This window comes from Apostichopus japonicus, chromosome 19 (assembly GCF_037975245.1).
Source record: "Apostichopus japonicus isolate 1M-3 chromosome 19, ASM3797524v1, whole genome shotgun sequence".
Classification (NCBI taxonomy): Eukaryota; Metazoa; Echinodermata; class Holothuroidea; order Aspidochirotida; family Stichopodidae; genus Apostichopus; species Apostichopus japonicus.
Window position 1 is genome coordinate 25,739,769 of NC_092579.1, and position 25,203 is coordinate 25,764,971.

At 37.9% G+C, this 25,203-nt stretch overlaps 2 long non-coding RNA genes and 1 pseudogene across 3 annotated transcripts; 1 reads left to right on the forward strand and 2 right to left on the reverse strand.

Moving 5' to 3' along the window:
• LOC139959577 (sodium-dependent multivitamin transporter-like) overlaps positions 1 to 13,369 on the forward strand; it is a 48,706-nt pseudogene extending 35,337 nt beyond the window's left edge.
• Positions 11,973 to 14,721, reverse strand: LOC139959578 (uncharacterized). Its single transcript, XR_011790176.1, has 2 exons — positions 12,430 to 14,721; positions 11,973 to 12,394 (listed from the first exon to the last, which is right to left on the reverse strand). It is a non-coding gene; the product is annotated as an uncharacterized lncRNA (long non-coding RNA).
• Positions 14,722 to 17,237: 2,516 nt separating this feature from the next.
• On the reverse strand, positions 17,238 to 23,473 carry LOC139959579 (uncharacterized). 2 transcript variants are annotated; one of them, XR_011790178.1, is made up of 3 exons: positions 20,926 to 23,473; positions 19,911 to 20,122; positions 17,238 to 17,983 (listed from the first exon to the last, which is right to left on the reverse strand). It is a non-coding gene; the product is annotated as an uncharacterized lncRNA (long non-coding RNA). The 2 variants fall into 2 exon arrangements; XR_011790177.1 differs by having other exon boundaries at positions 19,911 to 20,125; positions 20,926 to 23,472.
• Positions 23,474 to 25,203: the final 1,730 nt, after the last annotated feature.

Consider the following 25,203-nt stretch of genomic DNA (forward strand, 5'->3'; position numbering starts at 1 on the left):
CACCATGCCTACCAGACTCTCACTCCTCACTAAGGTAGCTTGGAAGTTTGATCTACTGTTCTGTGTCCTGGTGCACATGATCTATACTGTTTACAGATCTCCAGAGAGTTTGTATAGCACTGTTACATATCTCAATCTATGTGCTGGTTGTTAAACTATGTTTGAAAAGACCTTACTTCAATAACTACAAGAAGAATTGCAGGTATAAGTCATTTCGGAGACTGGGATACAGTTTTACTGACGCTCAAAGCTTAAACTCAGTCTAATGGACAAGATCAGTAGTGCTTCAAAGAAGCTTCCTGATTGGATGAAGACCAGATGTACAGTTGCCAAACAAATTTTATGCAACATTTCTTTGCTAAAATTTGCAAGGGTATGACAAAGAGTGGTAAAACTGTGTCAACACAAAGATGTCATACTATGTGTGAATTATGGAAAGTGCAGGTACTTTGCCCAGAAATGCATGTCAGAGATTCATCAAAGATTCATCAAAGGAAAACTCATTGTTTTCCAGGATGCAACGTGTCAAGTTTCAGGGAACTAGAAAGGACCCACATGGCAGCACCCTCCGTAGATTTAGGGTGTGGCTGGAGATCCTCATGAAGTTCATGCTCATTGGATCTTCAGTAAATGAGGAGCAAGTTGGAACCCACACATAAATTGCCCTCTTATCTCAGCAACAGGGATGTAGTCATCAAATTGTCACTTTCCTAAATGTTTGCAAATTATCCTGTGATGTCAGTCTCATTGATTTAGGTGATGCACTAATGAAGGAGATTAAACATGTTAGTCTCTTCTCTGTTGACTGTGCCCCTTCATCCAACAAGCTTCACAGTTGTCCATTATGCCTAGGATCCCTTTACCATGACCATGTAATGATGTACTTTAGTTGTTCACATAACCAAAATTACCAACTACATCTGTTATAGGAAAGGATTGCAACAATTTGGGTTTATCAATAGACTATGCCAGGTATAACATATTTTTCTCTAGAAAAGTCTTCATAGTGTCTGGAAGCTCATACAAGTACCTTATAGACTTGCCTCTTGAGAGCCATCTGATGACAGCAAAATACAGCATCATGTTGTGCTTAGTTTTGTTGCCATAGTTTTCAGAAGTTCCTTTTAAAATTACACAATTTCAGTGCAGATTCATTTACCCAACTTTAACAACTTCAGTTAATGTTTCAGTATCCCTCTGGAATTTCATACCCCCAATGTGAATTCATTCAGCTTCCCCTTGTTTCAGTATTTTGCTATCATTTTCCATTTTTGCCAATGGGACATTGGTGTCAATGAGACATTGGTGTCAATGTAGTTTATTGAGGTGATCTGCACCATTTATATGGATAGTGCCAGTGGAAGCTCAGAAACTCTGAACAATTATTTTATAGGAGTGGGGAAGTGGTATTTGAATCTCTGTGTTATCTTGTTTACCAGTGTTAAGTTCATTATTCATTCCTTTCTGAAGGAAGGAATGAGTGGAAGAATCCTATGGAAACTGGGAGAGGTCAAAGGCCACATGAGGTCAACAGGCATCAAAGTCTGAAAACCATTTAAAACATGATAACTCCAAAATTAAGCTTCAATTTGTGAATTCTCCAATGCTATAATTTTCTTTTGGTGAACATAGTTTGGTTTAATTCAGTTCATTTGAGTTTAGTGAAGGGGCTCTATTAGGCTTTAACAAGGCATACAGTCATCCAGGTAATGATATCTGTTTCAGAGTTCATTAAACTGTACTTAACCTATGAGTTTTCCCCTCTGAGCCTCAAGAAGTCAACAAGTTACCTTAAATGGGCACAAACTGGCTCAAGGGGTCAAAAGGTTATCTCAAATGGTGGAAATATTCACAATGTATAACAATGTCATGTAGCTCTCAACAATTATTAAAGGGATTGCCAGCTCAAAATTGGTAAAATGAAATATATTTCACATAGTAGGACTGTTCCTTCTGGACATTGAAACATCATTTAAAATTCTAAGCTGTAACATCCTTACCAGAGAATGACATGTTCGATGCTCACGAGGGATTGATACAACCTTTTCTGGTTGTCACTTCATTCTTGGACAAAGTTAACTCATTTGCTCTACATTAGTCAGATACTTATTTTGAATTTTGAGGAAATTGTATGGCAAGGAATCACAAAGCTAACTGGCTTTCTGGTTCAAAGAGGTCAAGAGTCATTTGAAGTCAGAGTCTGAAAACAAATTCTCTTACTTCAAATGCAGAGTTTGGATTTTAAAGTAGAAGAACACTTTTACTTAGAGGTGTAAGGTAATTTGAGTTCACCAGAGTTCACAGTATGAAAACCTTGTACACTATAATTTCCACAGCAAATGCCTGTAAGAACTTCATACTTGGTGTATGGATCCAACTTAGTGAGTAATAGAACCCTGCAGATTTTCATAGTCTGAAAAGCTTTTAAACATGATTACAAAATTAAAGTTACAATTAACTGGTGAATTCAAGTTCAGTTTAGTTTTGTGAAGGGGCTCTGTAAGTCTTCAACCAAACGTACAGTCATCGAGGAAATGAATCTGTTGATAATCTTTAACACACTCACTTTAAGACACTCAGCAGTCCCTTATCAGTTTCACCCTCTGAGCTTCATCAAGAGGTCAACAGGTTATCTCACATGGACTCAAAATTAGCCATTTTCTCTATGATTTGTACTAGATGACTTTTGCTTTGTCTTAGATGTGAAAATATTTCACAGTGTATAAACCATTTCATGTAGAGCTCTCATTAATAAAAATTACTAAGGGCTGATTGTAAGGTAACAGAGCTAACTTTATTAATACAGCTGTGTATATAGTTCACAGAGGAAGACTGTTCTTTCTGGATATTGATACATTTTACAATAAACACTATAGTACTTTAAAATCAATATCAGTGAATGAAATGGTCGATGCCCTCAAGGGAGTGCTACAAACAAGAGCAGAGCTAGAAATCACTGATCTTTTCTGGTGGTCACTTAATTCTTGGACAAATTTAACTCACTTGCTCTACATTAGTCAGATAGTTATTTGAAACTATATGGCAAGGAATCACAAAGCTAACTGGCTTTCTGGTGTTGAAATGAGCTGATTTGTTGTGATATTAATGCAGCTCACTACCAATACAGTCTGTGTCAACTACAAACACAACCAGCTGGTTTAAACTGCTGAGGAAGTTTATAAGAATTTTATCCAAAACTTGGAGAAATGAGGGGAAATATTGTGCTAGCAGCTATATGTTTTAGTCCATTAGGAGGTAGAATGCTCATGTCCCATGAACACTCAATTAGCATGTGTCATGCATGGCAATTGAGCAAGTCTCCTTCTGGGTATGTCTTCAGTGTAGTCCACATAAGTCTGTTGGGTCAGGTTTAATGTTACATAGACAACACTTGTTTGCACACAATAGCCACAAGGTCTTGAAGTCTGCTCAGTTTTTACTGGCTGGCAATTGTGGAAGCATTTCAAATGCTGAATTTTGCCTTCTTAAATTAGACTTATTGGACAAAGTTCATTTGGGTGTTGATAATTTCTGGGAATAATAGACAATGGAGATCAAGTTAGATCAAAGGGGGATTGTTTCTGTGATTTCCTTTAAGTGATACATATCCCATTAATTAAGGTATTTGAAATAGCATGAATAGTTTTAATGTTGGTCCAGTAAAGTCATTTTTAAAAGTACAGTATATCACTTTAGGTAATATCTTGTTATGGCGAGTGCAATTTTGCTCTGTAGAGCAATTCATGTAAGTGAAAATACTTGTCAACTCGATCAGTAAGTAGGACATTACAGTTGAGTTGACTTTGTCTTGATGAGATGAATTGAGGATCAGTAAGTAGGACATTAGAGTTGAGTTGAATCATTATTTGATGAGATGAATTGAGGATCAGTAAGTAGGACATTACAGTTGAGTTGACTTTGTCTTGATGAGATGAATTAAGGATCAGTAAGTAGGACATTACAGTTGAGTTGACTTTGTCTTGATGAGATGAATTGAGGATCAGTAAGTAGGACATTACAGTTGAGTTGAATCATTATTTGATGAGATGAATTGAGGATCAGTAAGTAGGACATTACAGTTGAGTTGATTTTATCTTGATGAGATGAATTGAGGATCAGCAAGTAGTACATTACAGTTGAGTTGAATCTTCCTTTAATGGGATGATTTGCGCTGAAGATCTTACCTCCATCTCTTTTGTCTCTTCAGATATCTTTCATGTGGTACAGTACAGCATCCAGTCTCACAACCATCATCATTGGCATTATTACAAGTGAAATAATCCGACGATTGATACCTGATGAGAGATACAAGGAAGTAGATCCGTTGTTACTAGCAACGTTTCTTAGGTAACTTTAAAACCTTGATTGTATCAAATATAGCAACCGAGTCAAGTAGTATAGGTTTCTTTAGCTGTAAGGAGTGTTGTATTGGTTACAGAACAACGTTTCTTAGGTAACTTTGAATCCTTGATTGTATCAAATGTAGTGCTCAACAGAGTCAACTAGTATAGGTTTCTTCAGCTGTAAGGAGTGTTGTATAGGTTAGAGAACAACGTTTCTTAGGTAACTTTGAATCCTTGATTGTATCAAATGTAGTGCTCAACAGAGTCAACTACAGTAGTATAGGTTTCTTTAGCTGTAAGGAGTTTTGTATCATAGGTTACTCATTTCTCTGCATTTCTCAGTCTTTGCTTTGCTTTTCTAATTTATAAAGTTAGGACAGCATTTTGCAACTACAGTAATGATCTTACTACATATGATTAAATATATCTCTCAGAGATATTGATCACTAATAACCTAACAACATAACAATTTTTAAGGAATAATCTTGTACCTCCTTTTATACATGCTTATAATTTTTCTTGACGATTAGAACTTTGTATTCTACACATTGGCTCAGATTGAGTTGCTTTTTACCTCACCTTCAGTTTTATTCTAAATGAGAAATCCAGACATAGAATCTTCATGTTTTGCTAATCTTGATAAGTTGATAAGAGAATGATATTTTTTCTTCTTAAATGATTCTAAATGTACATTAGCACACCTAACCAATACTGAGGATGCATCATCTTAACTTGCTTTATATTCTCAGACGTTTTGATCAATGGTGGGATCCAACTCTGTCCATTTATTCTTTCTGAATGTTTACTACAATCACAAAGTATTAGTAGCTTAGGCCTACACAATCTAACAATGACAAGCCCACTTTTGACTCCTTTATTTACTGAGTTAAAGCTGAAATTGATTTATCATATGATCAGTAATATATATGTTTATATTCACCTTTCATTTTCTTTGTATGCAACACTTCTTCACAACAGTATCTTGGCAAAACACATGCATACACCATATATTCTCTATTAGTCTTGGTAATTCCAGTTTACTTTAATGCAAAGAAACATCTGAGTGAAAGTTTGAAACCTAGCAAAAGACATATTTTGAGATTTGGAAAAAAGATGATACATTGAGTAGAATTCTTTGCATGGATATATAGATGAGAGTTGCATATCGTAAACACCATAATACTAATAAGCAGTCATGTATTGTGAAATTTGGTCGAGAATGCACGGGGTGCTCTCGGAGAGGAGACACCCCTCTGGGAATCTTTGCGATCGATCGTGTATGTGTATATGACGGCTAGCTTGTAAACAGGAAATCTCAGGAACCACAACTTGGGTCAATGTCATGCTTGGTAGTTAGATGCCCCAGGATGTGTAAATGTGCCCTATTGTTTGTGCTTCGATCCCACCTCATGAATATTAATGAATGGGCAGGCCTTAGCATACATTTCTTAAAATGGCAATATCTCTTCAACCATGTGTCCAATTGAGTTCAAACTTGGTATGGTGATGTAACTAGGTACTAAGCAGGTGCGTATCCAGGGGGGGGGGCATTGGGGGGGCGTGCCCCCCGGGTAAAAAAAAGAGGAGAGAAAAAAAGAGAAGAAAAAAGGAAAAAAGAGGGGAAAAAAGAGAAGGAGGAGAGGAAGGAAGGGAAAAGAAAGAGAGAAAAAGGAGAAAAGGAGGGAGTAAAAAAAAAACGCGAAGACACCGGGAAGAGAAAGAGGAACAGTGACATCATTACAGCGCTGAAGGGTAGCCAGTGACGGATCAATGATTTCGTAAAAGTGTGACTCACCCTACCCCTTACACCGACAACTCCATTTTTGACGTTTCCATTTTCCTCTCTCACTAATGATCTATATATATATACTATATGGTCTATCATAACGCGTGTGTAGAATTGTGCTATGAAACCAACTGTGGCTGGTCTCGAACTCGACCGTGTCGTCGGGGAACATGACGCATTTTGGGATGGGGGCGATCGCCCGCCCCCCCCCCACCCATTCAGCATTTTTTTAAATGATATCGCTAAGTAATTTCAAAATAGAAAGTGCTTAGAGGCAACTTACAAGGCCTGGGAAGTGTCATTTCCAGCGATCTGGGAGACATTTTCGGCCAAAATTTGCTTGTACGCTTCGCGCTAACAAATGGTCCTGGGTAGTGCCATTTCCAGCGATCTGGGAGGCATTTTCGGCCAAAATTTTCTTGTACGCTTCGCGCCAACCTATGGTGGCGCTACGCTTAGATAATTTGCCTACAGGCTTCGCCCCTCCCTTGGCAAATTCCTCGCTGCGCGCCTGTTCGAATTTGTAACGTAAACAGCAGATATCACATCATATCAGTGAGCATGAAAATGGAGTTCCAGGATGAAAAGCCTCAAAACTGTCCGACTTGCCTGAAAAAATAACCAAAAATTTTCGCGCGTACAACGTGTTAATGTCAATATCATATAAGCAAGCATCGGTTATTACATCGCATGCCATCATGTACCGTACGGTCCGTTAAAATTGCGCAGTATACCGCGGGATGCTAATGTAAACAACGACATGTCTCATGTAGATGTATAAAAAGCATGGAGGTCCAATTATGTCAAAACTCTCTTTTACATTAGTAATGGCGAATTAGGGGCTGCACCCCCGCCGCGCAGTGGCGGAGCGTCCATACGGTCAGGGGCGGATCCCCCCCCCCCCCTGACGGTCTCAAATGGACTGCTGGTGCCTTTTTCAGCTCTTTACCACTCTTTACTTATTCTAGATTATTGACTTTTTTATTGCGCTCTCATCTACTTATTGACATTTGTCACATTTTCTTGGTGTAATTTGGCGATGACACCTATTTATTCTTCGTTTATCTGCAAATAAGCCAGGCCCGGAAAGGGTCATTTCCGACGATCTAGGGAGTATCTTTACTCAAAAAATTTCTGTACGCTACGCGCCAACCAGTGGTGGCGCTCCGCTTAGATAGTGTCGAAAGCGCCCCTACATACCATTCTCGCCACTCCTGACCAATACCCCTAGCTCCGCCACTGTCGCCGCGCCTCCTACGCCTATGTGTGTAGTGTTCGGTTTCGGAAATATCTGCTATTTTTTCATTTCCTTCAACCAAGTTTTATAATAGCCGTTATAAGAGGTTTTAATATTTGTACACCAATAAATTAACTGTGTCTGAATTTTAGAAAATTTATGACCAACATTTTGCATCACACTTCCCTCTACTCGTGCAATTTTGACCGGTCTGTTAGGGGTTGAAGAACGTTTTTCTATATTGGTTGTCCATAGATGAAATTTTGTACAACATTATGGGTATGTTTTGAAGTGAGTTTATTCGCGAGAAATGTGAATTTTCAAATTCTGAACAAATATGGGGCTTAAAACCTTGAAAAGTTGGGCTGACGGGTATTGTGGGCCACGACGTAGAATCACCTACAAAAGCAAAGACCCACAGGAGATGCGATCAGGTCGAACATGATGTGTGCCGGGTTGACAATCTTCAAAAAGGTTATGGATGGAAAAAAAAAACTATTAGGAAATACTTGGTTCTCAGGCAAAAAGTGTACATCTGGTTGGTCATTTCAAGCCCGAGAAGTGCCGTTTCCGGTGATCTGGGGGGTTTCAAAACAAGAAATTTTCTTGTACGCTGCGCGCCAACCGATGGTGGCGCTCCGCTTAGATAGTAATTCGCGCCCCCTGGGTTTGAAAATCCTGGATACGCGCCTGCTAAGTACATGTTCTTTCCAACACAACTTGTTCATCATTAATATTCATGAGTAGTAGACTAGGCTTAATGGAAAATGATCGAAAACAGATTGTAAACCCGGTATCTCAACATGCACAAATTGAATTAATGTGATACTTGGTAGGTAGATGCTCTACGATGAGTAGATGTGCCCTATTATTTTGGTTCCCATCTTATGAATATTAATGAGTGGATAGGCCTTACCCTAAAATTGTCAATATCTCTTCAACCATTTATTTATATGTGGTATGGTGATGTAACTACATAGTATGTACATGTTCTTTGCAACAACAATTTCACCTCATTCATATTAATGGATGGGTGAGGCATAATGGGAAATTGTCACAACCTGCTTGTAAACATGATATCTCAAAAACCACAAGTTGCATCAATCTGATACTTGGGAGATAGATAGCGAGTAGATGTGCCCTATTCATACTGGTCATCATGTCATACTGGTATGGTGATGTTGGTACATACGTCTCCAATTTTATGCCATTAATATTCATTAAATTGAAAGAAATGGCCTTTAAACATAAAACAAGAACCAAATGTTCCATGATTTTCATCCTTGGCATATTAGGTTTGTCACACTACATTCATACAACCAACCATGTTGTTTTTTGTTTGCATATCATGACTATTACTCAATGAACATAAAATTCTTAATCAGATATCTCTGGGTTTAGCTTTATAAATGTACTTGGATAATACAATGTAAGTATACAGATACATGCTTATGAGATCACAAAATTTGACCTCATTAATAATATTCATGAATCTTTTTTTATTCTACGTCACTAAATAGACTTCGTCAACATGATAACCCCCTTTATTTGTGTGCACAAGTTCATGAATGTTAACATGAATGGCTTACCACACCTGAAGATGTTTAGGCATCGGATCCACTAAATGTTTTTGTTTTCTGGTGTTATACCTCCACTTGTTAAAGCATTAAACAGCAACAGCACACTTTCTCAGATATGTACAAACTTTATATTCAATACAAACTTTGTATCCAGTAGCAACTAGCAAGTATCCTTGATTGACCACCCTCTCCTCCTCCCTGTACGCCATCATTGTTTACTCACCAGCTGCTTCACCACCCTATAACCTTTATCCATCAACTCTCCTCTCCCATCATTAAAACCTTATCCATTAGCTACTCTTACTTGATCATCTTTATCCACAATTTCCTCACCTTACAGTAAACATGTTTCACCTATTATAATTTTCCTTTTCTGAGGTTGTCACATTGAAGTTACAGTATCATCAGTCAGATAATGTGAAGATAACAGTATATCTTTCCTTGATCATCCTGCATATAATAGCAAACACAGTTCCTATTGCTATCCCACATAGATCCCCAAACAGTATAATTCGACAGTAACCATGAATTCACAATTAGAGCATTTAGCCCAGGTGACAATTTTTATGATTCATATTTGGTTGTAATTCTACAGTGATGATACTCTTTAGTTTTCTATCTTTTGTTTTTCTTTTATTTTTTGTAAGGCCTAAATGTTACCAGCCCTTGGAGGAGGGAGATGAGCCTATACTCAACTTTCCACAAAACGACAATAACGTAAATGCACCAACGTTTGGCAAATCATCATGATGTGAAGTCAGGTCTGTAGTCAATGATGTGATCTTTTTGGGATGCTCATGTCTTTGAAATACTTTACAAACCATTAAAATACCCTGTACCGAATAGTCTCTAGTCTCGCAAGCTAGGAGATACCTGAGATTTGTCTTGTCTGTTAATATTTCTGTTATCAATTAATCATGTGAGCTAAAAACAGCACAACTGTTCATAGTAAAAGGAATAAATTAATGACAAGAACAATTCTGGTCATGATATAATGATACCAACCAGAAATTCAATGGCCTAGCAATTCTTTGCTGATATGTGACCGTTGAGTTTAACTTGGATGCAATAATTTGGAGTATTACCCTTATTATTTCCAAATCATTTGGTTCTAGAACTGACCATTTATGTGAACAGTCACATCAAGCAAAGATTGTCAGTAGTTCCATAATATTGATATAACCAACCTTGTTAGCTTCGTTATACCATTGATTTCTTCTAACTGCACGCTTCTGACATACAAGGAAAAGTGATTCTAGTTTGACTATATCTGCTAAACAGTTTTATTCCCGGCCCACACAGTGCTGTGGAGCTATCTGCCTGCATACAATTTTGCAGCCACTCAATTCAGTGTGTAAGGTACTAGCATACATACTGTGTTGATTGATTCCCATCATGTTACAGTGTCACAACTGAACACTCAGTGGGCATGGAGGTGGGACTAGGGGATTGTACTGAAATGGGAGAATCACACAAGTTCCGAATACCTGTGAATTTGTGCGCACACATCTGCGGCGAGCCATATGGGACAAACATCGCAAAATATATCCTTGTATTAATACGATACAAATTTATATGCGTATTAATTTCAAACGTATACGCTGTACATATTGACAGTTTCGAGAGTTATCACATTGTAGCTTCGCCAGTGCAATAAATGTGAGATTGCAAAGTAAGTCTCTATTGACTATAAACACCCGAGGCCAAACGTTCTTGATCTAGACAACAGCATGATTTAATACGTGTATAAATTCGAATTAAAACGTGTATATATTTGAATTAATACATGTATATTTTCGAATTAATACATGTTTATATTGGAATTAATACAGGAATATATTTAAGCCTTATGATTGGCTAATAATATATACGCATATATTTGAATGAATATGCTAAATATATTCAAATTAATACGCAGATATATTATGGGGTGTTTGTCCCACATGGCTTGCCATACACGTAAAGCATTTATACAGCACAACTAAGAAAAATCTGTTACTTACATAATAAGAATGTTGCATTTTTGGATATTTGAACTGGTTAAGCTTAACATGTTTAGGCATTTACAGGATCTATAAATAATGTGAGAGGCTCATTCAAGTATTTTAAGCAGTACAGTCTGTTTTTTTTTTGTTTTTTTTTGTGACTTCAAAAGACCAATCACTTTCCTAAATGGATAAATGCAATGTCACTGAGAAGTGAGTTCAAACAAGACATAATCTAGTGATTCATTGACTGATGTTTAACTGCAGATGACTTTTCAAATGTATCAAAACAAGAATGGTGTGGGAGTTTGGAATGACTGTAACATACATACATTTGTATTTATTATCTTTATTCTACATACAATCTATGATCACATAGATTTCTTAACTATTGGCAAGTAATATTTATATGTTCTCTAGTTACCCTATCAGGTTACCTTACTCCTTATTAAAATACTGTATACAAGTGACTGTTCCTTCTCAACAGCTTTTTGTTATTTGAAAGAAATGCATATTTAAAAATGTGTGGTAAAATTTGTTGGTTTTTAATTCATTTTGGATAGAATGGCACAGGTTTGTTAAGGTAACTAGTCTTTGATTAATATTTGTTAACATAGCAAGAAATAGCATCAGGGATAAATTATAGAAAAGTTTGGGTCATATTCTCTTCAGATAATTCTCTGATGTTTCCACCACCTACGTACAAATTAAGCAATTGTAATTTGAAAACTGACTTGTTTCCTCATTTCTCCTTCTTTCCTTCTTTCCTTCTAATTTCTGTTTTCTGTTCACTTACTTGTCCTTGCAAAGGAATGTTAGTTTATCCATTTCTATCTTTATAAATCAATTAAAGCATCAAAATATATTTGTGTTCTTTCTTCTAATGTATGCATGTTTTCTTCTTTACACTGCAGACCCAAAGGATGGCATCGTTGTGTTTCGGCCACTGACAGTCATGACCCCTCTGTGACCATCGGCACATATGTGATTCCTAACCATTACAGAGAAAATGATTCTTGTAACACAAGAAGATGAACCTCAGTGGAAGGAATTCATTCTGTGCATCTACAAAGGAGTGAAGACCATAACTTTTATAGTGAGAAATAGGATGGAAATTAATATGTAAAGAGTAAAGAAAGGTGTAAAGGGCTGGACTTAAAATAGGCAGAAAAACTGACAGTTAAGGTGTAAAGGGCTGGACTTAAAATAGGCAGAAAAACTGACAGTTAAGGTGTAAAGGGCTGGACTTAAAATAGGCTGACAAACTGACAATTTGTAGAGGTTTCCATCTGCAACAACACTGATGGTAGATTGGACGGAAGGAAGTATTCTCTGTCAGTGCCAACAGTAAGGCAGATTATTTGGTGTTCTAACAACTTGTTGCCAGGAAAAGGATTGATCCTGGTTCCAGTGCTAGCTTTGTTCCTGCACCGGGTGTTACTTTAATATATCTGTCATCATGCCTTCATGTCATCATTTAATATATCTGTCATCATACAGGAAGTACATGGATTTGCATTAATGAGAGGAATTGGTGTTACAAGACAGAAGTGTCATGTTATAACAAACCAATATTTTACACTTTGAAGACATAAAGGTAAGCTGTCTGAAAAGTAGTTGCAAAATCTTCACTGGAAATTTACAGATATTTGGTTTGCAGTTATTTGGAATTCCTCCATAGTTTCTTACTGGTCAGCTTCCAAAGGAAACAGAAAATTATGATGTAAGGAAAACAGACAATATGTTACTTAAGTTCTTCAGAGTCATTTTATAACTGGGCGAAGCATCTATTTTCAAGAAGTGGAAAAGTGCTCTGGTACATGGAGCTTCGTCTGAAGAAAAAGGTTGTACTTTGAGAAAGTATCATCCAAGTTTTGTTGTAGTGTCACATTTCTAGTAAGAGTAAGATTCATATTAGGATTCAGCTAGATTAAATGGCTGTCTGGACTCTTTATTTTTTTAATTTTGTAAGTGAAATATGTTATAAGGTGTTCCTATCATGCCTAGTAAAGAGGCAAAGAGAGTGCAAAATGTGGGACTTGTTGGTAGACATTTTGTGGCACAAAAGTTTCAAACTTTGCCAAAATTATCCCAGATTACAACTATCACAGACTGATACCATGGGGGAAAATATGGATTTGATTTCCTTATAGTATGATATTATTTCTGGAACTGTTATGCTGTGGCAATGTAGCAGCCTAAATGCAGTGATTAGAGAAATATTCTTTCACATCTTCCTGAAATTTGTAAATGTAGGATGTGTTTAGATTGACTTTACCAGCGAAACTCAAAATGTCTCCTTCATATGTATATAATTAACTTCTATAGTGAATAGGAATATGAACTCTTTTCACAGCATACACTTTCAATTAAACAATCTTCGATGGTAGTATTAAATCTGTTATTTGGAATATATTTCAGCCTTTGTCTTGAACCAATCAACATGTTTTTGGGTTTTATTACTATTTATAAACATTTTAATTTTCTTGCCCCATTTGCAAACATCCATATCCTGATTAATTTTGGTATTTAAATCATCTACAGACTTGCCTATCATATGAAATGTTCATTTATCTGCATACATATCTGCCAAGCAATGATTAATACTTTGACCCATGTTATTAATAAACAAAATAAAGAGTAACAGGCCCAGAATTGACCCCTGTGGCGTCCCACATGTTACTGCCAGTAAAGAGAAAAGCACACCATTAGCACATGTTACTGGCAGTAAAGAGGACAGCACACCATTAACACATGTTACTGGCAGTAAGGAGGAAAGCACACCATTAACACATGTTACTGGCAGTAAGGAGGAAAGCACACCATTAACACATGTTACTGGCAGTAAGGAGGAAAGCACTTCATTAACACGTGTTACTGGCAGTAAGGAGGAAAGCACACCATGAACAATATGTTACTGGCAGTAAGGAGGAAAGCACACCATTAACACATGTTACTGGCAGTAAGGAGGAAAGCACACCATTAACACATGTTACTGGCATTAAGGAGGAAAGCACACTATTAACACATGTTACTGGCAGTAAGGAGGACAGCACACCATTAACACATGTGACTGGCATTAAGGAGGAAAGCACACTATTAACACATGTTACTGGCAGTAAGGAGGACAGCACACCATTAACACATGTTACTGGCAGTAAGGAAGAAAGCACACCATTAACACATGTTACTGGCTGTAAGGAGGAAAGCACACCATTAACACATGTTACTGGCAGTAAGGAGGACAGCACACCGTTAACACATGTACTGGCAGTAAGGAGGAAAGCACACCATTAACACATGTTACTGACAGTAAAGAGGACAGCACACCATTAACACATGTTACTGGCAGTAAGGAGGAAAGCACACCATTAACACATGTACTGGCAGTAAGGAGGAAAGCACACCATTAACACATGTTACTGGCTGTAAGGAGGAAAGCACACCATTAACACATGTTACTGGCAGTAAGGAGGACAGCACACCGTTAACACATGTACTGGCAGTAAGGAGGAAAGCACAACATTAACACATGATACTGGCAGTAAGGAGGAAAGCACACCATGAACACAGGTTACTGGCAGTAAAGAGGACAGCACACCATTAACACATGTAACTGGCAGTAAGGAGGAAAGCACGTGTACACCATTAACACATGTTACTGGCAGTAAGGAGGACAGCACACCATTAACACATGTTACTGGCAGTGAGGAGGAAACACACTATTAACACATGTTACTGGGAGTAAGGGGGACAGCACACCACACCATTAACACATGTAACTGGCAGTAAGGAGGAAAGCACACTATTAACACATGTTACTGGCAGTAAGGAGGAAAGCACACCATTAACACATGTTACTGGCTGTACTAGGGAGGAAAGCACACCATTAACACATGTTACTGGCTGTACTAGGGAGGAAAGCACACCATTAACACATGTTACTGGCAGTATGGAGGAAAGCACACCATGATTGGTCAATTGTGTCAGCAGCCAGTGTCTTTAACCTCTGTATTATATCAAACTGATTCGAAAATCATCTGCAGGTTTTTGAGATTTGCGGAATAGTGCCGGAGCCTCCACATTTCCTTGGTTTGTACGAAATACTCGTCTAAATTTTAATATAACCATGCTTTGCGGGATTTTGTTTAGGCAAATGTTGTCAGCTTTTACAACCTGATCTTTAATCTTTAACTTCAGCTAGAAGTCTGTCTTACAGATACAATGGAAATTAGATCAACTAATAGCTCGGCGTTTTTTTTTATTTTTGGGGGTTAAGTTTATAAACATGAGGGCTGGTGAGGCGGGTGTTAACGTTACAGACAGACACCGCCTACGTGCTGTTTACTCGAATCATCGGGGATAAAATCATCTATCATCGATGAGGCATGTGTGTGCAAGGTATAGGCCTATATAAAGTCACTGCAAGTACTAAACACAGTCGTAAGAGGTCGAAACTAAAGGAGGAGAATGAACCAACTGTGGCGCAAGAATTATTCAGACAACCATAAGCGTGTGGATCGTGAACCACGAAGGTTCAACGTTACATGAAAACCTAACATTCATCACAAAAGCTCAAGCTTTCGAAGCATTTCCGTTTAATTGAATGACTTTGCATCACACTTTTCTGCACCCATTTGAACAATTCTATATATAGCCTACTATAATCGCTGGGCCGGTTATTCACCTTCTACAGGACCGACGGAGAAGGGAGCTGAGGTGTGGATTTATCCGTCAATTTTTTTTGCCATGTCTAAACATGTGTAATAATATCCCAGGCTGCTGTAATCATCGAAAATTCGAGTCAACATAACAAGTATATGTGACTACATAGCACATTGGTATACCGACGTAAAAGCAATGCCCGGTTTCATTTCTACGAGGAAATTGACAGCTAGCTAACCGTCAAATTATCATTTTGTGTTTTGTCATAGGCCTACCAAAGTCCTTGGAAATTTTGGCATTTTCCTTAAAACTTTCTATAAAAGGTCGAAAGTTTGAGGAAAACACCAAAATCCATCAACAGTTTATTTGGACCTTTCGTTATACCTCATACACTCTCCTACTTTATTGAGTACCACCTAATTATATCATTATCCCGAGGTTACAAGAAAGTTAATATTTTGAGATTTAAATAGTCTGTTGAACTTTTAAAAACGTTACAATTTCAAGGAATAAATCGAAATATTTGGGAGATATCAGGATTGAAGTTTGTGTCATGATTGTGTCATTTTGTCAGGTCATGATGACAAAGTGTTGCCAGGAGGTGAAAACATGGCTTGTCCCTCAATTATTCTTCTTTCTTCTTTTTTTTCCCCCTTTTTTTCCATTTTCAAGCTGAATTTACACCTTGACACTGAAAAAATTGAAAGCATATCTTATTAGGCTCATGCTCAGAAAGTCAACATGTTCGATCCACCATTATTTTGGGAAGCCCAACTTTATAACGGAAAGTAGGTACTGCAATAAATAATAAGTCTATAAAAATCAATGCAAATGAGAATCGGTCTGTAATATTTTGATTTGTTCAAGCTATCACCTTTGTCTGTCAGAGAACTTTTAAGTTGATATTCCCCTGCAGGGTGGAATAAATATGTTCTTACCTTATAGGGGGTATGTTGTTTATATGTATCACATAGACACCTGATGATGGTTGGATGTGGTTTTGCTACCTTAAGTAAGACTCTTCTAAGAAGGGTATGTACAGATATCATAAGAGAATTATATTGTATACAAGCATTAACAGATGCCGGTAGCAGCGGCGAATAAGGTATAGGAGGCTAAAATTTTATGGAACAGCCATATGCGAATGAAGGATCTTGTGAAGCAGGGGGCATTCCCGCACTCCCTTGCGCACGCCATTGGCTTTTAGTGCTGTTGCCAGATAATGGTATCGCTTGGAACCACATCGTGACCGGGTTTGCGTTACTTTTACCAAACAAACGTAATACAAAACATAACTGGATCTATCCACTAACAATTAACGAATTGTCAACGAATTTAATTTATAGTCTTCTATTTTTTCTCATTTGAAACCCATGAAAGGGGTTTTCTTATATAATCGTCCCTGGTCCTACCGAGGAGATACCATTACACGGTGCATTTCCAGGGACCTTAAGTTTCCTCGAAGTGGTCAAGTTTGATTTCCCAGATTGCGAAAAAATAGCAAAGTTTATTTTACAGCAAATGATAATAATGGATGCAAATGTGTATCACATACGTATCTCAGGTAGGAGGATATTAATGTCCATGTGCTTAATTTCTTTTCTTTGCGTAAACATCTTGTCGTACACTGAAAACTTAAATTGGTTCACAGACTAACATAACCTTAGTCCATCTGGTGCCTCTCCCGACTAACATAGCCTTAGTCAGTTGCTATACCGACTAATTTATTCCTTAGTCAGTTGGATTTCTTAGTCGGTCATCTTAGTCCGTCAGCTTAGTCGATCAACAATTTCTTAGTCGTTAAATGTATATTAGTCAGTTACATTAGTTGGTGACATTAGTCGGTCTTTACCGACTAATTTATATGAGCCACCGACTAGTTTATAGCAGGTTTTACATTAGTCAGGATGGTGCCTCTCCCGACTAACCTTTCTTAGTCGGTATCGACTGACTAGTTGCACTGACTAGAATCACTGAAAGAATTAAACCCGACTAGTTTCACTGACTAGCATCACTGAAAGAAAAGAGAGCATAAGAAACACAAATAATGTGTACGTTGGCAGTATTTATTTCTGATAAAACTTCTGATGTCTACAAAGGCTGACTTTCGACAGATAGAGAAGAAATCACTGTAAACAAAAATCTGAAAATATGATTTTATTCCAACAAAGTTAAGACAAGTTAATGGATCAAACATGAATCGCAAAAGTATAGCACTGCACAATAATGCAAAGTTGAATCTTGGGCAAGGGTTCCTCATGACTTTCGTTTTAAAGTGGTACCCCAAATCGACACCAGTTAAGTCTTCACGAACAAAGAGTGTTTCTCTTAACTACAAATGGCCTCCCACTTGTCTTCAGGAAGCCAAAATCTGCACCATTATTGACCTGTGAACAGAAAATATGATATACGTGTAAGCACAGATACAGATATAGCACATGATAACTCACATTATCATAAACATACATTTACATTAAAATTTTATAACATATTGGGAGGTATACATTTAAATCTAGGTCCCTCAAATTATAAGCCAGGAATAGCAGCTTTACCAAATAATTATTAGCTTTGCACAGCATAACACCAAGTTATTTTTCAAAGCTTAATAATTATGTTAATCATGTTAATAATGATCCCAATAGACCGGGAGCCCAGAGGGTTTGGTTAGCTGGGAAGGTAACCAATTGCCTTGTACATCACAATGTTCACAGTGCATTCCTGTATATGAAACCAGACGACTGGCAAACGGACTGTGGTGGGTGTGGCTGGGAGAGCAATTTTAAAGTCACCTAATAGCTAACCTAGATCAGTTTTCATGGTAACACATCAAAGTAAGTACAATATGTCAGGTATGGCCCCAAGAGCAACAAATGGCCATTGCCAGTAATAATTGGTGGTGGGGTACCCCTGCCAGTGATCTATAATTGACCCCTCAAGGCTGACCTAGGTCAGCTCATGAGGTAACCACTTGAAACCTACTGGAAAATGTTGGTTAGGGCTTCAGATACAACTGACGGGCATTGCCAGTATTTTTTATTGGTGGGGTACCCCTGCCAGTAGACCCCCAAAATGCCCATCCCCCATTGACCTAGATGAGCTCATGATGTAACCAGTTGCAAACTACTGGAAAATGGTATCACTTCATATGTAAGGGATGGGAATTTCCAGTAATTTATATTGGGGGGGGTACCCCTGCCAGTAGACCCCCAAAATGCCCATTCCCTCATTGACCTAGGTCAGCTCATGAGATAACCAGTTGAAAAATTACTGGAAAATGATAGGTATCACTTCATATGTAAGGGATGGGCATTTCCAGTCATTTACATTGGTGGGGTAACCCTGCCAGTAGACCCCCAAAATGCCCATCCCCATTGACCTAGATTAGCTCATGAGGTAACCAGTTGAAAACTACTGTAAAATGATTGGCAGGACTCTATATATATGTAAGGGATGGGCATTTCCAGTAATTTATATTAGTGGGGTACCCCTGCCAGTAGACCCCCAAAAAGCCCCCCCCCCCCCCTCATTGATCTAGGTCAGCTCATGATTTAACCAGTTGAAAACTACTGGAAAATTATTGACAGGATTCTATATGTAAGGGATGGGCGGACTCTGGCAGTGGTGGCCCACCAATAAAAAATACTGGAAATGCCCATCCTTACATATAAAGTGATACTGTACCTATCATTTTCCTGTAGGTTTCAACTGGTCAAATCATGAACTCACCTAGGTCAATGAGGGGATGGGCATATTGGGGGTCTACTGGCAGGGGTACCCCACCAATAAAAATTACTGGCAATGCCCATCCCTTGTATCTGAAGTCCTAACCAACATTTTCCAGTAGGTTTCAAGTGGTTACCTAATGAGCTGACCTAGGTCAGCCGTGAGGGGTCATTTATAGATCACTGGCAGGGGTACCCCACCACCAATAATTACTGGCGATGGCCATTTGTTGCTCTTGGGGCTATACCTTACACATTGTTCTTACTTTGATGTGGTTACCATGAAAGCTGCTCTAGGTTAGCTATTAGGTGACTTTAAAATTGCTCTCCCAGCCACATCCACCACAGTCGGTTTGCCAGTCGTCAGGTTTCCTATACAGGAATGCATTGTGAACATTGTGATGTACCAGGCAATTGGTTACCTTCCCAGCTAACCAAACCCTCTGGACTCCCGCTCTACAGATCAGTGAAAATTTGACCAAACTTATGAAGCTTGCACGTAAATGATATACTAGACTGTTTTTTTTTTAAAACAGGTTATGAAAAGTATCTTAAATATCATTAAACAGTTGGGTACAATAGTTAAACTCACTCTTCCATCTTTTTTCTCTATGGTACTTGTTCCTTTGCTTTTTGGACTCTTGGATAAACTCTTTTGTTCTGTGAAGGGTACCATTATATCATCTTAAAACATGTCTTTAAGCCATATAGAACACAGTTCTCCTCTTCTGTTGTTGCCTCCACACTGGTGTCGTACATCACAGGAAAGGTCACCCTTGACTTAGATATTTGGCTTTTCAATTCCTGCTGGAAAAAAGAAACAGCAAAGTATTCATCATTTGAAAAAAAAAAATAAATAAAGTTGTCACCACAAAGTTATGTGAGATTTGCTTCCACTATAGTCTCAAAAAACAATCCCAAAGTTTGAAGCAGACTGTATAAAGCTGAAAATTTGAACGAGAGTGTCATCACCATTGCAACCAGAATCAAATGCCCAGAATACAGAGATAATAAAACATGGGCTAAATCTTTGTTTGTTTTTATGATCTTTAAAAATATAAAATTTTAGAAACAGAAATGCACTGAGCCAACTTATTTATAGGCCTAATCGTTTTTGGTTGTTATTTTGCTTGCTCAAATAACAAGCCTGTTTAGACCTAGGCTAGAGGAGAATTAGTACTTTGTTACACTAAGTTTGTCTTCGGTCGTTTTGATTTAGTCTTACTAGTAGTACTAAAGTATATAATGGACCGGCGAAGACTAGAGAATACCCAGAGATTTAGCAACTGCGTTAAACTGTATCATCTGATCTATTATTTACGCCAATGAGTTTCATTCAATCTAGGATCAAAAAGAGAAAACTAATTAATCTTAACCTTTAAATTTTGCTACTAAACAGATATGCTTGAATTACAAATAAATGTCAAAAAACATCATAATCTAAGAATCGATGCATATACATATACATAAACAGAATAATTTGAATTCGCGCAAGTGAACCCTGCACTACATTGGACAGGAAAAAAAACGTGCAATTTGACCAAACTAAACATACTAAATTTTCCGTTACTTCTACATAAACTATCAATACAAATACAACAACTTACTCTTTTGGCAGTATACTAAAAGCACATGTTATAATAACTTCAGACTATCAAGCTTTCCTGAGAAAAAACGGTTAATACTTCTTACAGTAAGCAAGTCGACCGTGAAGGAATGTCGCAATTGTTTCCTAGGCGTGACCGGAAATTAAATACTAAAAAATGATAAATGAAAACGTTAAATAGAACTGAAGCGTGCATCCTGACTGCTCGCAACATATAATACCGTTGACTAGCCAACATAATTTGTTCAGACTACTGTGACTGTACGTTTGAAGGTCTAGCCTTGCTTATTCAATATCACAAAGCCTACCCATTTAGATTCACATGGGAAATTACAGGAAATCTTTACCAAATGAGTGTAGACTTCAAATAAACTATTGAGCCTTATAGTTCCATCATTTGTTTGGGAATAAATTAGAAGATTATGTGCCACTGTTCAATCTAGCCCAATACACACATAACACATTGTTAATTGGTGTTTAGAATGCACACTTTAGTGTTGAGAATGCACTGCAGTACCCAGTAGAAGCCTATAGGCTACTCACTGTCATTGCACTTGTGTATTGCGAAACGCCAACGTGACAACGGTAGCGTTACACTAACCATAATACAGTACTAGTGCCAGTGGCCTAACAATTAACTTTAATTTTACCTTCAAGTTAAAGGAATAACAGGTAGGCCGATGATGCAGTTAATACCTCCATTCTTCTAAAGACCTTCTTGGGTGATTTACGGTTGAAAGTTGCTTAGAGTGATCGTATGAAACTATGCCAAGCCCAGCAAGCTGCCGTTGCCTCTCGGTTTCCAAGTTGAAGTGAATCGAATTGGGTTAAAATACATTAGTCCGTCGACACCGACTAAGCTACGATTATGGCGTTAATCGGGTGTCCGTATCGTTCTTAGTCCATGGGTTAAAATACCTTAGTCCGTCGCCACCGACTAAGCTGCGATTATATTTTCCTTAGTCAGTGTAAACTAACTAAGAAGCAGCGATGAAACGAAGATTTTTGCTAGTCCGTGTGCATTGACTAACGTTACAGACTAAGTTAACGTTAGTCCGTGGCAATATTGACTAGTTTATTTTTTCAGTGTACAAGTTTCAGTAATAAGAAAGCAAACGCACCGCTTGAATGGCATTTATCTCTCTATATTGTTATAAACTTGTTTCGAATAAGGAAGATGTGGTTCGTCAATGAGTATCGATAAAAGTCCATTAGTGTGTTACGTGTTGGACATAACGGGGACTACTTGGTATTCCAGAAATGGCAGTTCTTCATCTTCATCTGTTCATTGTTCATCAGAATGTAGTCCATTGACTTGTAAAACAAATAGAATAAAGAACAAGGAATCGGATAACATTCTTCCGAGATCAAACTAGTTTTATCCTGAGACGTGTACAACGAACAGATAGACCGAAGAGTTAAAGACATCTCCGAAGATCATGTGTAGTATCGTTTCCCTTTCGAGGGGAATGGTGATACACCCCTGGCGATGATCACACAGTCACAGTTTCGATGCAAGGGGACTGGGGTTGAGAGCGGATCAGATGTTCGGTAGTTTGCCGTTTTCGTGCCCAGGTTCTCCTGGGTGACTTTTTTTAAAAAGTATCCCCGGTATTCAATCATGGGAGAAATATCGACAGATAAATTTTGCTGTAACTTAATAACTCACTTAAATAATGAATAAGACAGAATTTTAGTCTTGATATGTAAATACAAAGAAAACAGACAACTTTGAGTCCAATAATGTTTCTGTAGCTGTTCCAGTATTTTTCAAGATATGTATCGTTAAATATACTTAATTTCTGGAATATTCGTATAGGCTAACTTGATGGTGACGTCGGCTCCTCACTGCAGTTCTTATAGTTAATGTTAATCCGTTGTTTTTTAGGTCAACCAGAATATATTCGTTAATCTTCATATAAGCAACAGAGCACGCTTGGATGGCATTTAACATCATTTGTCCTTAACAAATTTGTAATAAATTATAAACATGTCATTTGAAACCATATAATCTTAATTTCTCCCATTGAGTTTAGCAGTGCAACCGAGGAACTAGTCTGATGAGCTGTGTACTAAACTAAAAGGTCCAGTCACTTTAACTAGTGAACCTCAACTGTTTAAAGGGTCATTCCAAAAAACAAACAAAAAAGTAATGTGCTATAACAACCCTAACTAGACCGAGAGCAGTGGTTTTTATCGGTCCACGGCATATCAAAGTCAATTTGGTTCCTGAAGTTATCAAAACACAATACGGGGTTTATTTTTTATGTGAATCTCAAACAAAGTTCTTAAGAATCACTCAGTTTTTGAAAATACCTACTATCCGGTATAAGAATTTGCTACAACACTGTTGCTTATAATGGGACCATATTGACATTGGTCTACTTTGGTTTTCTTGCAAAAGTGATATAAATTGAATTCTATGTATATTAAAATGTTATCTCATGGTCTTGCTGGCTTTTATGTCTCTGGCATTGCAACGAATATAATGCTTGTTTGGGTGTAGGTAGTGTAAATCTTTGCCAACACATTTATGTCAAACAATGAGTTAATTAAGTTCCTGCAAACCCTCGTGACCGCATGACTGTTTGAATATTTTGGTTGGCTTACCACAAATAACCCATTACAATAAAATTCATACCACCTTCATTGAGTGACAAGAAAAAAGAACGGCTTTTAAGGAATTCGAGGGCGCTAGTTTGAAACAGGGTGTTTTTTAATATAAAATAAATATATGGCTCTTAAAGGCATCCGTAGATTCACTTTTAGGAGAATAGCGCCTCATCAGGCCACGTATTCAGTGGACGGTGGCTGCAAGCATGCCGGTCGCAGAGAGTGTCCCCACCTCTGGCCAAAGGCAAGGATTCACGCACGCCACCTAGAACGCTTCTGGTCGATTTGACCGACCCTCTGCGCATCCTCCCGGGTTCTTTTGCGACAACAAGGGATACATGGTACGGGATCCTAGGCCACAAAAAAAGCGCCATGCCACAGCCAGAGGTATTATCGCCAGAGGCCTGTCTTGAACCCTAGCCACGATTTACACGACCGATGAGGAATGAGTCTTTCGTCACCCTCTTATAGCATCGACCATCACATCAGCTAGTAAATTCTATGGTTGAATTAATATATCAAGACTTCAACGTGGACTGCTGAAAGAGAAAAATAATTTTTAAACGTGTATAATCATTGATGGAGTCGAACTCAGTTCATCAGGTTACCAGTCCACTGCTCTACCCAATGAACCATTTGACGAGTTAACTTTCTACGAGCTTAAAATGGTATTGTTGGTTGGATACAATCTATTGGTAATAGTGAACGACACTACGACACTGCCTTCAACGAAATCTCTATTCATCCTGATTTACTCTCATGAGAACAACGCAACTGAATATCTTTATTTACAAGAAGCTCACGCTTGTCTTTGTTTACATTGCAGCAAGCAGTAAGAATGTCGTTTCCTTCCAAGACGTAAATGTACAATAGGCTTATGCCCCGATACTATCGATGACTTCGAAGCAAGCAGTAAAAGAAAGGCGGATCCCGTGAAATCTTATTCACAAACTGAGGTTGCTTAAGATTATGCTCGCAAGAGAGTTCTTGCTGTAAGTTGTCTCCCTTTACAACTATATTCTATGTAGAAGATCATGAACTGGGATTAAGCCTATTCATATTTCAAGACCTTTTTGACTGAGGAAGGGACAATACTTATTAAGTCAAACACGTTAACTACATGTGACTTATCTTATATAGGAATGGCTGGAAATAGCACAGTAATTCGAAACCCGAAACATAATTCATAGGGTTTTGAGTTTATGCAAGTAATTTTGGGAAACACGGGGATCGGGAATTCGTCAACTACAAGACTTTGTTTAGTCCGCAATTGATTAGATGTGTTTATTGATCCTCTGAAACTGCGGTATTTGCGTGTATAGCCCCCCCCCCCCCCAATGATTGTGTTCCACACACATATGAAGTGTGTATTTAGTATATATATATATATATATATATATAATACAAAATAGTAGAATCATCTTTGTAACTATTAAATTTTTATCTATTATCAGCCAACGTTGTTTACAATTGTTGCATTTTGAAAGACTGAATGGTAATGAGGAAGGGACGGTGACGAGGACGGGGTTTGGATGTTTATATAGCTTTTTTATGTGCAATACAAGTCAACACTCTGACATGGTCTACTCAGATCTATCAGCAGCTAAAATCATTATAAAGCATTAGTTTAGGTTTCAGCATGAAAGGTATAAACGTAGCTAGGTTA